General features: G+C 43.3%; 1 long non-coding RNA gene across 1 annotated transcript; it reads left to right on the top strand.

Annotated features, from left to right (window-relative positions):
- The first annotated feature begins 506 nt into the window (after positions 1-506).
- Positions 507-1,122, top strand: LOC134096243 (uncharacterized). The gene is made up of 3 exons (XR_009940734.1): positions 507-590; positions 702-806; positions 1,034-1,122. It is a non-coding gene; the product is annotated as an uncharacterized LOC134096243 (long non-coding RNA).
- Positions 1,123-12,992: the final 11,870 nt, after the last annotated feature.

Genomic DNA, 12,992 nt, shown 5'->3' with positions numbered 1-12,992 from the left:
ATGTTGGTCAGTTTATCTTTTACTTAGAGTACCGCTTCCCTAGTCTTACTACAGCTCTGGCCAAGTGGGCTTGTTGAACACAAGTTTTGCCTTTTGCAGTTGTTCTATAGCTCGTATTTATCTAACATTATACGTGCTAACATTAGTTTGCTTGGGTTTCAAATGCTTGCTGTCTAAGAATGTTGCAGTGATACTGATATAGGTTTGATTGCTGTTTATTTCTATTGTCAAATTTGTTCGACCAGGGCTAAAGCTAGCCTTGAGAAATGAAAAGTATATACTATCAGGCAATGCCAGCTGTACGCACCAGATCAAGCTTTTTGACTACAATGTTTACACAGTTTACAACTTTTCACCTGTATAGGGTATAGTAAGGTTTTCCTTATCCATGCCTAGGTTGTAGGATTTCACAGCTCTAATACATTTCTGCTACACTACATGCATCACCATATTGCTATGATTGTTCATTGGTTTATTTACCATGATTTCTTTTTTCAACTTTAGCTAAAGGACCGTTCAAAGACAGTGTCATACACCATTCTTTAGACATCTGGCATGGATCAAAGAACTTGAGCAAAAGACTTGTAGCGGTATGTTCTGGATCTCCTTTCCAATTGTATGCTTTGTACGTTACCTACATCAACCTTTTGATGTGAACTTTTGTTGACATCCTTTTAAAACCTTTGTTGTTCAATGTCCAGGCAGGGCAGCAAAAGGGATGCTGTGACTTACTGACATGGAGCAAAGATGTCTGCAACCATTTCTGGCATTGTTGCAAAGCTGCAAGCTGTTATGAAGAGTTCATGGTAAGTAACCTATCACAGATGATGTAATTTGTGTGTTTCTGAATGGAGTAGTAATATGAACTGTAACATGGGTTACACAGTCATACTAATAACCAACTGTCATTTTATGTCTTGAACAATCTCTACTTTGGCCAACAGCTTGGACCCCTTGTCAGACTTGTCATTGTGCACACTCTGTGTTTGTGAGATCCCTTATTTAAAGTCATTTTGTAACTATTTCTCCTCAGGACCTGTGGATGGGACTCCTGCACCACGTCACAGGAGAACATGAGTGGGCCCTTGGTGCCTGCCACCACGGCCCTTTGGAGGACAGCAGAGACAAAGACTGGATACAACAGGGCAGTTTGGCACACCAGAGATTGTGGGAAATTGTTCTTGAGGCAGGCTGGCTGAAGAACATCGTCAAGTATCTGCGTTTCAGGTACACCTGCAAATATTCACAAGACTTCCTCTATAATAATGCCCCTTTGGTATTCTAAAAGTTGCAAATGTTATTACTCTCAGATATGTGGTTGTGACTGGTATTTTTTATACAGCACAGGCCTCTCCACCCACAGACTAGGCCCCACAGTGTTGCAGCATGTGCCTGACCTACCAGCCAGCACTGACCAGATGCATCAGCTATGAGGAAACAGTTTCCCTGAAATTGTACATAGTTGTATTTAAGATTTTGTATTTTTTTATTAGTATTATATGGTTGTTTTTGTTTGTTTGTTTCCCCCATAATATCTCAATAAACAGTTGTTAACACAATTTTGGTTGTTTGGCTTTTTTGATCATTTCTAATGAATGAGCAGGGATGGCAAGGTAAAATGTATGTTCAGAAGAACACAATCAGATAGTTCTTTGAAATAAACAGAGATTTATTGCCTATGCATTGATGATTTAAGAACGATGACCAAACAAAGTCAAACAGGGTGCAGAACAAAACTGAGATGTGCATAAATGAAATAAATAAAGCTAACTATGTACATAGCTACCAGATTTACTAAACTCTACTCGGGACAAACCCTTTATATTGCCCAAGTGGATCTGGAAAACACTGCTGAATCCTCCAAACGCAGCAACTGGGTATGACGACACGCCGACCATGACCAAGTGCGCCATACTGCCACACAACATACTGTCTGTATGCTGCGTAACAGAACTGACGGTTGCTCTCGCCTGCTTCTGGAGCATCTGCCTCTGCCCGGACATCGTTCCAGATTCTTCTAGCAAGGCGAAGAACCCCCTCCGACAAAATAAATAGGTGTGGCAGCATTGAGATGCATGAATCTGGATGTTGTCCACAGCATTTTCTCTCTAGATCAGTGGGCATTTCCCAGCAGTTTGAGCAGACACACCAGGTGGGTTGGCCTGGAACTGGGAGGCCTGGTGGAGGGGTACCAAATGTTTGGTCTAGCAGATCAAACATCTGACTGGGGTCACGTCTCAGGCTGAGCCGTAGCAGCTGAAGGCTCTGTTCTAGACTTAGTGTTTCAATCCTGGCCTGTGAAGCAACAGATAAATACAATAGATTAATAAAGATCAGCTCTGTCTTTAAAATATTATACAGTGCATGGCAGGTGAGCACACACTAATCACTCTTCAAGATAAAGAAAATGGTTTGTACTTTTATCAGAGGCAAATATTATTTTTGATAAATGTGATAAACACCTCCTCTCTTGCCATCCTTTGGGCTTGTAGCTCTTCAACTCTTCAACTCTAGACTCTAGACTGTCAGATCTCCGCGTGCCTTGCCTCTGCCTCCTCCTCAGCCCCCCCGTGCTCCTCTCACCTGTCGCTGACGTTGCCCTCTGGATGTGGATGGCTCCGGCGGCGTGTAATCACAATCAGAGCCAGCGAGGCTCTCATCATGGGAGCTCTAAATAAATGATATAATACACACAGCTAAAACTCAAACGAATCACACTTTCGTTGGTAAGTTACAGACTGTAAACTTGAATAAATCGTCAACACGGGCAAACATTCGTGTAAAGTTCGCTGGCAAGCAGTGGTGTTACTACATAAATCATTACGGAATGTAACGTTAGCCTGCTATGTATGAAATAGGACTGTTACGTCGAAACACATATGTACGAAATGCATGCATATGCATGAAATGCACATTACAGCGTCAAAAGTAAACTAACTAGCTAACTTTGGGTAGCTGCTAGCGGGTGGCTAGTCTTGCTAATGATTATTAGCCAGAGCTAGTTTTTAGGTTATAGCCTATGACACGTATCAAAATAACTAAGTGAATAGCCAAACTTCTAATCTAATATACTCATAAATATAACTTGAAATGATAATCATAGTCGTTAGTTAGGTTCATTATGATGTTGAAAGGTATTTTCTTACCTGTGAATTCGCCATGAGAAAAAGTTAGCAAAAGTTAGCCAAAGCCAATCGATGCTTGCTTTCAGAACCATGGACAGGTCAGAACAGCGCTCGTGCACCTTCGTGCTCGTGAACCAGAACAGAGCTCGTGCACTTTCCTGCTCGTGAACAAGCATTGCGCGTTCCTGTACTCTGGAGGCGTGGCTTCGGGGGGAAGTCTGAAGAAAGGGGCTGGTACTTTTGACCTGTGTATTTTCAAAATGCAGCTTTGCTGGAATCGTTTTCCAGGATCTCCAACCCTACCTTTAATAGGCTATTAATGTCATAACTATTAGGCTATCATTAGGCTTACTATGCATGGCTGTAGGCAGCTATGAGGCCACTGAGATCTGGACCTCATCGGTTTTGTGAAAGCCGATTGGAAATACATAAGTTTAGAGCGAACGTTTCAACTATGTTTGCCATGGTAGACAAAAACACTCAAATAAAACAATAGCCTAAAAAATAACTGCATGCGTAATGGACACGGCTCTATATCCTAAATAATTTTCGAGGTTCGCCATTTGGTAATATGACCTATCCTTACTGACAATAATTTAGATTGAGCACAACTAAAGTTGCACGAAGGCAAAATACAGTCCTAAAAGCCTATTCTATATAGCCTGGCCAATATTGTAGATGTGCAAAAGCAGCATTTGCGTGCGTGCTTGCCGGTGAGGTGTAGCCTACAAAAATGAGCATAACATCTGATTATTAAAGTATGGCTATAGGATATAGGCTAGAGAAGAGTTGGTTTAAAATTCAAGTGTAGTAAAAAAGTTTGTGCACATCCCCGGTCAAGGTGCAGAACAAGAGTAGGCTAAATCATAAAAAAATGGAAAAAGGTTCGCACACTTGAAATCCTTCTTTTTTGATTTGATTTTATTTTCGTGTGGTCTTCTTCAGATTAAAATTCAAGTACGTGCACTATTTAACCCCTCGAGACCGACTGCAGTCTGCTGACACAGCCAGACGACTCTCCCAACCCATTCATTCGTTTTGGCCGATATAACCCATTCATTCGTTTTGTGCGTATTTATAGATTCCTGCATGCTGCATTACCGTGACCCTTAGCCTACCTTGTGGATGATTTTTTCTCATTGGAATACAGCAGGACAGAATGCCTTTTATCTAACAAACGCAAAAGCTGAGATTGTTGGAAGGACTAGGCTACTCAACAAACTTGTTTTTCGTTTCTGGGAGATCTCGTTATCGTTTTGGATTGTCGGATTTTTATACTTATGGACAATGAACTTTGAGGGGTGGTTGTTAGTGCTTTACAAAGCTTTGTGTTAATAAGTGTCGGTCCTCCTATCCTTCAGCTCACTGCGCGATGCAGTTGCGCATAGTGGCCACGAAGTCATTAACTGTTTACGACACAATACATGATATTTGTGTTTTTCGTTTCTTAGATTTAATGCATGTTTGACATGTAAACAGGCCTTCAGTCCGTTAACTTAAGGCCTTCTTTTGCATGGGGTTGCTCGCATCCGCCCGTAACCTAGACTATTATGTGCGTAGTGGCTGCATACTCTTGATTATAATAAGAGGCAAATTGTTACAGGACAACTTAAACTGACTTCCCCAATGATTCCCCGCAGCACATTACATTTTAATATAGGCTAATATAGGATGAACAAAGTCTATGCTATATTAAATCCAGTAGCCTAATAATTCTATGTGCCACGTCCGATTTCGCAAGTGATGTAGTAGGCTACGTTTAAACATCGACAAACGTCTGTGAGACTACCCATTTCATGAAGAGCAATTGTCTTGTGCGATCATTCCCCCTCCCCCACACTTGTCTAACCAGTTCACTAGACATTATAGCCTACCTATATGCGGCATTGAGGACGATTGCCTCCCTCCCCCCTCTCTCTCGACCAGTGGCGGTTGCTGCTCATTGGAATAGGGGAAGCTCTGATAAAAATGGTCAACTATTAAATTATTATTATTGCTGCTATATTGTTATTTGAGGGGGAAATATATCCTAAACAGAATAGACCAAACAGTAGCCTGACGATTTTGCGGTGTTTATCCAATATTCATCTAGCTTTTCCTGCACTGAGACCAGCCCACTCCGTAGTGCCATCGAAGTCCAGTGAGGCCGAGCCTCTATGGGGATTTTAATGGATCGTGTCGTCACAGCAATGCATTAGACGTGCGAAATCACGATAGATGACAGGCAAAACCTTGTTGCAAAACGAAACTATAACGATATAGCCATGAAGTTGAACACGTTTTTAGCATGTTCTAGTTGGAATATTAGGCTTGCTAATGTAGCTCATAATAGGCATTATTTCATGCAATTTTCCGTGATATTTTAGAGGAGGCTGAGCCTCCCCTGCACTCAATGAGCAATCGCCTCTGCTCTCGACAGACACTTCCTGACACTAGGGCTCGGGATCATGACATCAAAACTTCGCGGGCACAGCCACATTGGCAGCTTCACTCCTTAGTTTACTATGGATTACTATGGATTTACGCCCGCCTTTTAGTGTGTTCCTGTTACTTAGTTTTTGCCTTCTTGGTAGTATGTTGCTGTGTAGTGGGGTGTAACAGTGCAACCCACGATCGCAAGAGGAAAAGAATAAATCGCTACTATATTTCTGCTTCTTGTCTTGTGCATCTGAATGAATGGATATTACGTTCAGTGCGCTACCAAATGGCGGCGATATTCCTAGAATGCAAGGCGTGTGCCCGAGCCCTATTATGTAAATGTAAAAATGTGTGTGTGTGTGTGTGTGTGTGTGTGTGTGTGTGTGTGTGCGCTGAACCACGAATTCACATATTAACTTTTCTTTTCAGCAGACATCGCAATCATAAAAAAATCGCAAAACTTTTTAATAAAATAATGCCTCTTGTCTTAATGGGTTCCGGAGGTGCGTAGAGTAAGTTTTGAACCCCGGTCGCTGACGTATGATTAAAGGGATAGTTCGGGTTTTAAGACACGAAGTTATATGGGTTCCCTGTCAGCAACGTTGTGCATCAGCACTGACTTACCCCCCGACAGCGTCCTGTGAGCCGAGATCCAGCCGGTTTTTGATCGTTTTTGATGCTGAAGAAAGTAGTCCGGCAAGTTTCTGGGGTCACGAAAGTAAAGTGTTTTTCTTCTCAAAACCATATGCGTTCAAAAGAGTGATATATTTGCACCACAAAAACGTTGTCCAGCTGTCAGTAGCGCACAGTGATAGGAATCGCGAAAAATAAGTACGTGATAACGAGGTTTGAATTTTTCCTGGACAACGTTTTTGTGGTGCAAATATATCACTCTTTTGAACGCATATGGTTTTGAGAAGAAAAACAATTTACTTTCGTGACCCCAGAAACTTGCCGGACTACTTTCTTCAGCATCAAAAACCGGCTGGATCTCGGCTCACAGGACGCTGTTGCGGGGTAAGTCAGTGCTGATGCACAACGTTGCTGACAGGGAACCCATATAACTTCGTGTCTTAAAACCCGAACTATCCCTTTAAGATGCCTCAACCAGTTACGCCACAGTTCGAGTGTCAATCTCTTCGCACTTAGCCAAGAAATATAAAGGATTCAGTCAGTCGAGTTCATTTATTCGCGGCATGCACTTGAAACGCCGATCAAAAGTTCTGACATGTTAAACTGACGTTAGTCATTAATTCACCACATGATAAAATGCTGTTATATTGACGACAGTAGCCCACGGTAGTCTATGTCTATCTCTGAATCAACATGAACATGCATAACGAGATCCATATATTCTAAGTTGCTAGAAACTTCTTTTGCGGAGCTAGGCCTACTAGTCGATGGTTACAATGAATCACCCTCACTGCCCTATCGCATATCTGACCATCCATTGTTACAATGTTACAAAATGCGCGATCTTCTCCATGCATGTAGCCTACGGTTATAAGTAAAGTGACATGATAGGCATGTAGGCCTATTAAAGATATTTCTGTTAAATACATTTTATTTTCAGTTGTCAAAAGTGGTGGGGACAAAATCTGTGATAAAGTGCTGGGTAAGCTACCCAGCGTCGCCGGTTAAAATGAACATGCCTCCGTTTTAAAATAGCCTATAGGCCTACTCATTTCTAAGTATTCCTAGCATAAATGTAGCCTAAATGTCCATCTTGTCCATCTCTTTCGTCTTCGCCTTGACAATAATAGCCTATTCACGGAAATGCGGTCTTGTAACCGTAATGAATTAATGAATTAATCTAAGGTTGCCTATATCGAGTCTTTCAGGTTGAATTGAAGGCTTCTAAAACCATTTTCATTAATTTCAACAATGGTTTATTGAAACGTCGTTTGATTATAATTTCGCCAGTCATCACCTTCATTTTAATGATTAAATGAGACGGATTAAATGAGACGGATATGCGGAGCATTTCTCTCCCTCTCCATTGACCAAAACGTTGCTCTGGCATCTCTGCTGGACTGACTCAGTTATAGGCTACGTCGAGTGAGAGAGCCAGCTGTGAGGTACGCTGTAAAACATTCGAAAACTCTGAAACTGCAATCTGACATGCCGAGCGTGATGTCTCTTTTCTCCGCTTGTCACCAGCGCGGTGTCTTCGGGTTTTTCCGTGTTTTCCGGTATGAGCCGAACCTTCATTTTATTAAGGCGGTCTTATGTTGCCCCCTTGCGGTTGCAGTTTTAATTAAAGTCCCGATGCTTCGGGAGTCCCGATGTGCGGGAAAGAAAGGAGCATTCTCAACCCGTACCATCTGTATGTTTGTTGCACCCAGAGCAACCATTCTCTTTTAAAACATTAATGGAAACTAGTTGATTAAAGGTTTCTAATGGTGTCACTTGTTTATGTTTCTAGGACAAAAACTAGCAGAGATTGAGATGTGTGTTTGGGAACAGTTTTTCAAATCCCCAGGGGGTTAATACCACCATCTACAGGCCGATGGGTATACAGTCCTGAATGTACACATAAATCCATTTATTTTATAGCCCCCCATGGATGAAACTCCACAAAACTTGGCATACTCCCAGAGGGTGTCAGGTTAATCATACACATGACATTTGGTGCAGTTCATAACATCTCATCTGAAGATAGGGGCAATTAAAGCAATATTATATTGCATTTTCAATTTTTACCATGGGGGTGCAAATCACAAATGACTGGTTATAAGCTAAGTTGATGTGAGCTCTTGAGACCAACATACCATAAACATTGTGTCAGCCTCGGTGCCACGGTTCAGGTAGTTATGCAGGGCTTTGGGCTTCGGGCAGGGGCAGCGCGGGGGGGGGGGAGTGACACCCGGGGACGAAACGGAATTTTTCCGCAGAAGTCTACTGGGGCTACATGCCCACCAAGTTTCATGTGCCCCGGTGTTACGGTGTCCCGGGAATCGTTGACGGAAAATTCATAATCGGTGACGAAAAAAAAACAAAAAACTTTTACAACAACTATATGACCGCTTCGCTAGCTATGCTAGCAGCGGTCATAATAAATAAAAAAAAAGCATACAATTACTTGTATGAAATTGCTGTCTATCAACACATAGAGCATCAGGGGTTTTGAAAATGGATGCCGTGACGCATGCTCAGGGGTGCCGCATAATAGACCTCTGAAGTTCGCCTACAAAGAGGATCCAAAGCTGCCATCTTTGCCCATATAAGGAGATCCGGGAGTTAATTGGCAAGTTGCATTGTAAGTTAGCTTTGGGGTAGCAAAGATCAAAGTGTGCTGTCTTCACCTGCCGAAGATCACAGTATCCACTAGAAGGCAGTGAACAAAACTGTGTAGTGAAAAACGTCTGCATTTCAAATGTCATCATCCCCGCGAGAGTTTAACAGGTGCGACTATTGAAAATCCCCATGTTATTTTCCCATAGAAAAAATCTCAAGATACCGGATCTCCTTATTTGGGCAAAGATGGTGGCTTTTTTGTAGGCGAACTTCAGAGGTCTATGGTCCAGGCCTTGTTCATTTCATAAATTTTTTTTGGCCATAATAAGTATATTGCAATTATATAAATTAAAGTTTTCTTTGCAGCACAAACAACAATAGGCTAGTTTACTTTACTTCAGGGCGTAATGTTAACAACTTTGTTAACATTAAGTTTGTTTGTTTGTTGTTCTGTATTGACAGGTACACGTAATGGATATGTTTTTAAAGAGAGTGCATTCGCTTCCACATGAACCTCGGAATGTGCCGCACCAGAGCTAAGACACCGAATGCTGAACCTATGCTTTCTATTGTGCGTTTTTCAGATTTGCCTGCTAAATGTAAAAAGCCACACAATTTAACAAAGTCGCTCATTCTAGCCTGCAAATGGTTAAGTCGTATGTGGACACAACGATAAAGTGATTAGGCTACAGAACAATGGTGAAAATTGCATGCTCATGAAGGCCGGGAGAGAGAGCCAGTGAAGCTGCGCGAGCCGGTGAGAGGGAATCTGCACACACGCAAGGAGTGACAAAAAGTCTTCAACGAAAAGAGAAAGAACAAGAGAGAGAGAGAGAGAAAAAAAAGACGTTATGGCAATTTCAGTGCAAATAACACAGCCCGAACCGTTCGACTTTTCAAGTCCGTCCGACTGGCCGAGATGGATCAAAAGATTCGATAGGTTCCATGTTGCATCCGGATTAAAGGGTCACTGCACCCTAAAATAGGTTTTTTGGGCTGTTGATTGATTGAAAATACTTATAAGTGGTGAACTGTACTATTACCAGGGTTAATATTGACAAAAATCGTGTTTCTCGACAAAAGTAACATTTCGTCTGATTTTGTATTGGAGATATTGCTCTCTCGCGCATACTACCGTTTGAAAACATGCCATGGCATGTTGGTCCAAAATACTATTGGAATGCTGACGTTGTCCTGCACTTCTAGTCCGACACTACGTCACCGGGTCGTTACAAATTAGGACTGAAACGCCCCAACACCTGCTGCCCTGATTAGCCTACCTGTGATAAGCCATGTCTGCAGCACTCATTCCCAGATTGACACGAAATCACCATGGTTGATTGGTTGCAGCAGTGCTGCACTCTCTCTCCAAATTTCAGAACGTCTCGCCCATTTTCAAAGCCGTTTTCAGACATGTGAAGTGGGTGGAGTTATGGGGTGAAGTGACTCTTTAAAAGATCAAGATGAAGAGTATCAGGTAAATGCACTCCTGTATGCAATGGGGGATGCCGCTGACGACATTTTTAGTGTTTTGCCGATGAGACCAGCTGATAAAAAGAAATACGATGCAGTTAAAACGGCAAAGTGAAAAAGAATGGAAAGATTGCCCAGCTAAAGATGTGGAATGTCGTAAGTGCCACAAGAAAGGACATTTTGCAGTGGCCTGTCGCAACGGTCAAGCAGTAGGCCTACACACAGTCACGGAAGTGCTTTCAGACAGTGATTCTCAGGACTATGCCTTTTTAGGTGAAGTGTCTACACAAGCCTCCAAGGCATGGATTGAAAGCGTCACTCTAAACGTAGACACCGTCAGTTTCAAGCTGGATACAGGCGCGGATGTGACTTCAATACCATAGAGCGTTTTCAACCCAGAGTGAGATGGTAAGCTAGACAAGCCTCTGAAAAGACTGATTGGTCCCGGACAGAATTTGCTGAACGTAAAAGGCTACTTCCAGAGCAAAATGTGTGCAAATGGCCGATGCATAGATGAACATGTGTATGTTGTGGCAGGGCTGACGCATCCTCTTTTGGGTCTGCCAGCTATACAGGCTATGGGGCTAGTGCACAGCGTCCATGAGGTGACGCAGACAGATACAGACTTTAAGACACTTTACCCATCAGTGTTTCAAGGGCTAGGCAAGCTAAAAGAGCCATACCACATTGAGCTGGAACAAGGGGCTATACCCTATGCACTGTCAACACCTAGAAGAGTGCCTCTACCTCTCAGAGACAAGGTCCGTGAAGAGCTAGAGAGGATGGAAAGCATCGGAGTCATATCAAAGGTGACTGAGCCGACAGCCTGGTGTTCCGGGATGGTAGTGGTGCCAAAACCAATGAAAGACAAAGTGAGAATCTGTGTCGATCTCACACCACTGAACGCAGCAGTGAAGAGAGAGCGTCACATTTTGCCTGCTGTCGACCAGACACTGGCAATGATGTCAGATGCCAAAGTTTTCACAAAGTTAGATGCGCGATCAGGCTTTTGGCAAATCCCTTTAACTCCAGAATCACGACACCTAACAACCTTCATCACTCCGTTCGGGAGATATTTCTTCAACAGACTCCCATTTGGAATTGCTTCCGCTCCGGAGCATTTTCAAAGAAGGATGTCGCAATTGTTTGAGAGTTTTGAGGGAGTATTATGCCATGCGGATGATGTGTTAGTGTATGGGAGAAACAGACAAGAACATGACCAAAGACTGCATCGCGTGCTACAGAAGATGCAGGAAGAGGGACTTACACTTAATGAGAAGTGCGAGTTCACACAAGAGCACATCACGTTCATCGGGCACAGGGTGTCTTCAAAAGGAATTGAGCCAGATCCAAACAAAGTGAAAGCTATCCTACAGATGCCTGAGCCTACATGCGTGGAGGACGTGAGGCGCCTTATGGGCATGGCAAACTACTTGTCAAAGTTTGTACCCCAGATGGCAACCATCACTGTGCCACTAAAAGACCTACTGAGAGAGAAAAATGAGTGGGTCTGGGATGAACCGCAGCAAACTTCTTTTGAAAAGCTAAAAAGGGGACTGATCTCACCAAAAGCGCTTGCTCAGTACTCAAATACAGCAGGGACAAAAGTGGCCGTGGATGCATCACCATTCGGAATAGGTGCAGTCCTCACACAGAAGCAAGCGGATCATTCCTGGCAGCCTGTCACATACATTTCAAGAGGACTGAAGACACAGAAAAGCGCTATGCGCAAATTGAAAAGGAGGCGCTGGCGGTAACGTGGGCCTGTGAGAGACTAACATCTTATCTGCAAGGGATGCACTTTACCCCTCAGACTGACCATAAGCCCTTGGTCCCTCTTTTGAGCACTAGAGGTTTAGATGACCTCCCTCCTAGAATTTTAAGATTTCGACTGAGACTCCGCAGGTATGATTATGACATTGTTCATGTGCCAGGCAAAAATCTCATCACTGCCGATACATTGTCCAGAGCTCCACTGAGTGACACTCCATCTGCTGATGACCTACAGCTTGAAAAAGAAGTCCAGGTGTTTGTAGATGCTGTTGTGTCTTCACTTCCTGCTACGGACACAAGACTGGCAGAAATTAAGAAAGTACAGAAACTGATGAGACATGCAAAACGGTGGCACACTACTGTCAAACATCATGGCCACAGAGACACAAATTGAGTTCAGCGATTGCACCCTATTGGCAAGTCAGAGCAGAGCTGTATCTTGCTGGAGACCTTCTGATGAAAGGTGAGAGAATAGTCATCCCTCAGACACTCAGAGGGGAAATAATGCACAAACTCCATGAAGGTCACCAAGGGATCTCCAAATGCCGTGCCAGAGCTCAAGCATCTGTATGGTGGCCAGGTGTCTCTGCACAAATTTGGGAGACAGTAGACAGATGTGAACTGTGTCAGAGATACAGAACGCAGTACAGCCCCTCATACAGTCCCAAGTCCCTGACAGGCCCTGGCAAAAGGTTGGAATGGACCTGTTTGAGTGGGCAAACAAGACCTACCTGCTCATCACTGACTACTTCTCGCGATATATAGAGGTGGCTGAGCTCCGGGTCACATCATCTGAGGCTACTGTTCGCGCGGTGAAGGAGGCTTTTGCACATCATGGATATCCAGACTGTTGTATCAGACAACGGACCACAGTTCTCTTCAGAGACATTCAGAACATTTACTGTTTCACACACGTCACGAGCAGCCCTCGCTACCCACAAGCAAATGGCGAGGCTGAACGTGCAG

The sequence above is a fragment of the Sardina pilchardus genome, chromosome 11 (assembly GCF_963854185.1).
Source record: "Sardina pilchardus chromosome 11, fSarPil1.1, whole genome shotgun sequence".
Taxonomy (NCBI): domain Eukaryota; kingdom Metazoa; phylum Chordata; class Actinopteri; order Clupeiformes; family Clupeidae; genus Sardina; species Sardina pilchardus.
Note: the sequence above shows the minus strand (reverse complement) of the source record. Positions and strands in the feature narration are given on the sequence as shown.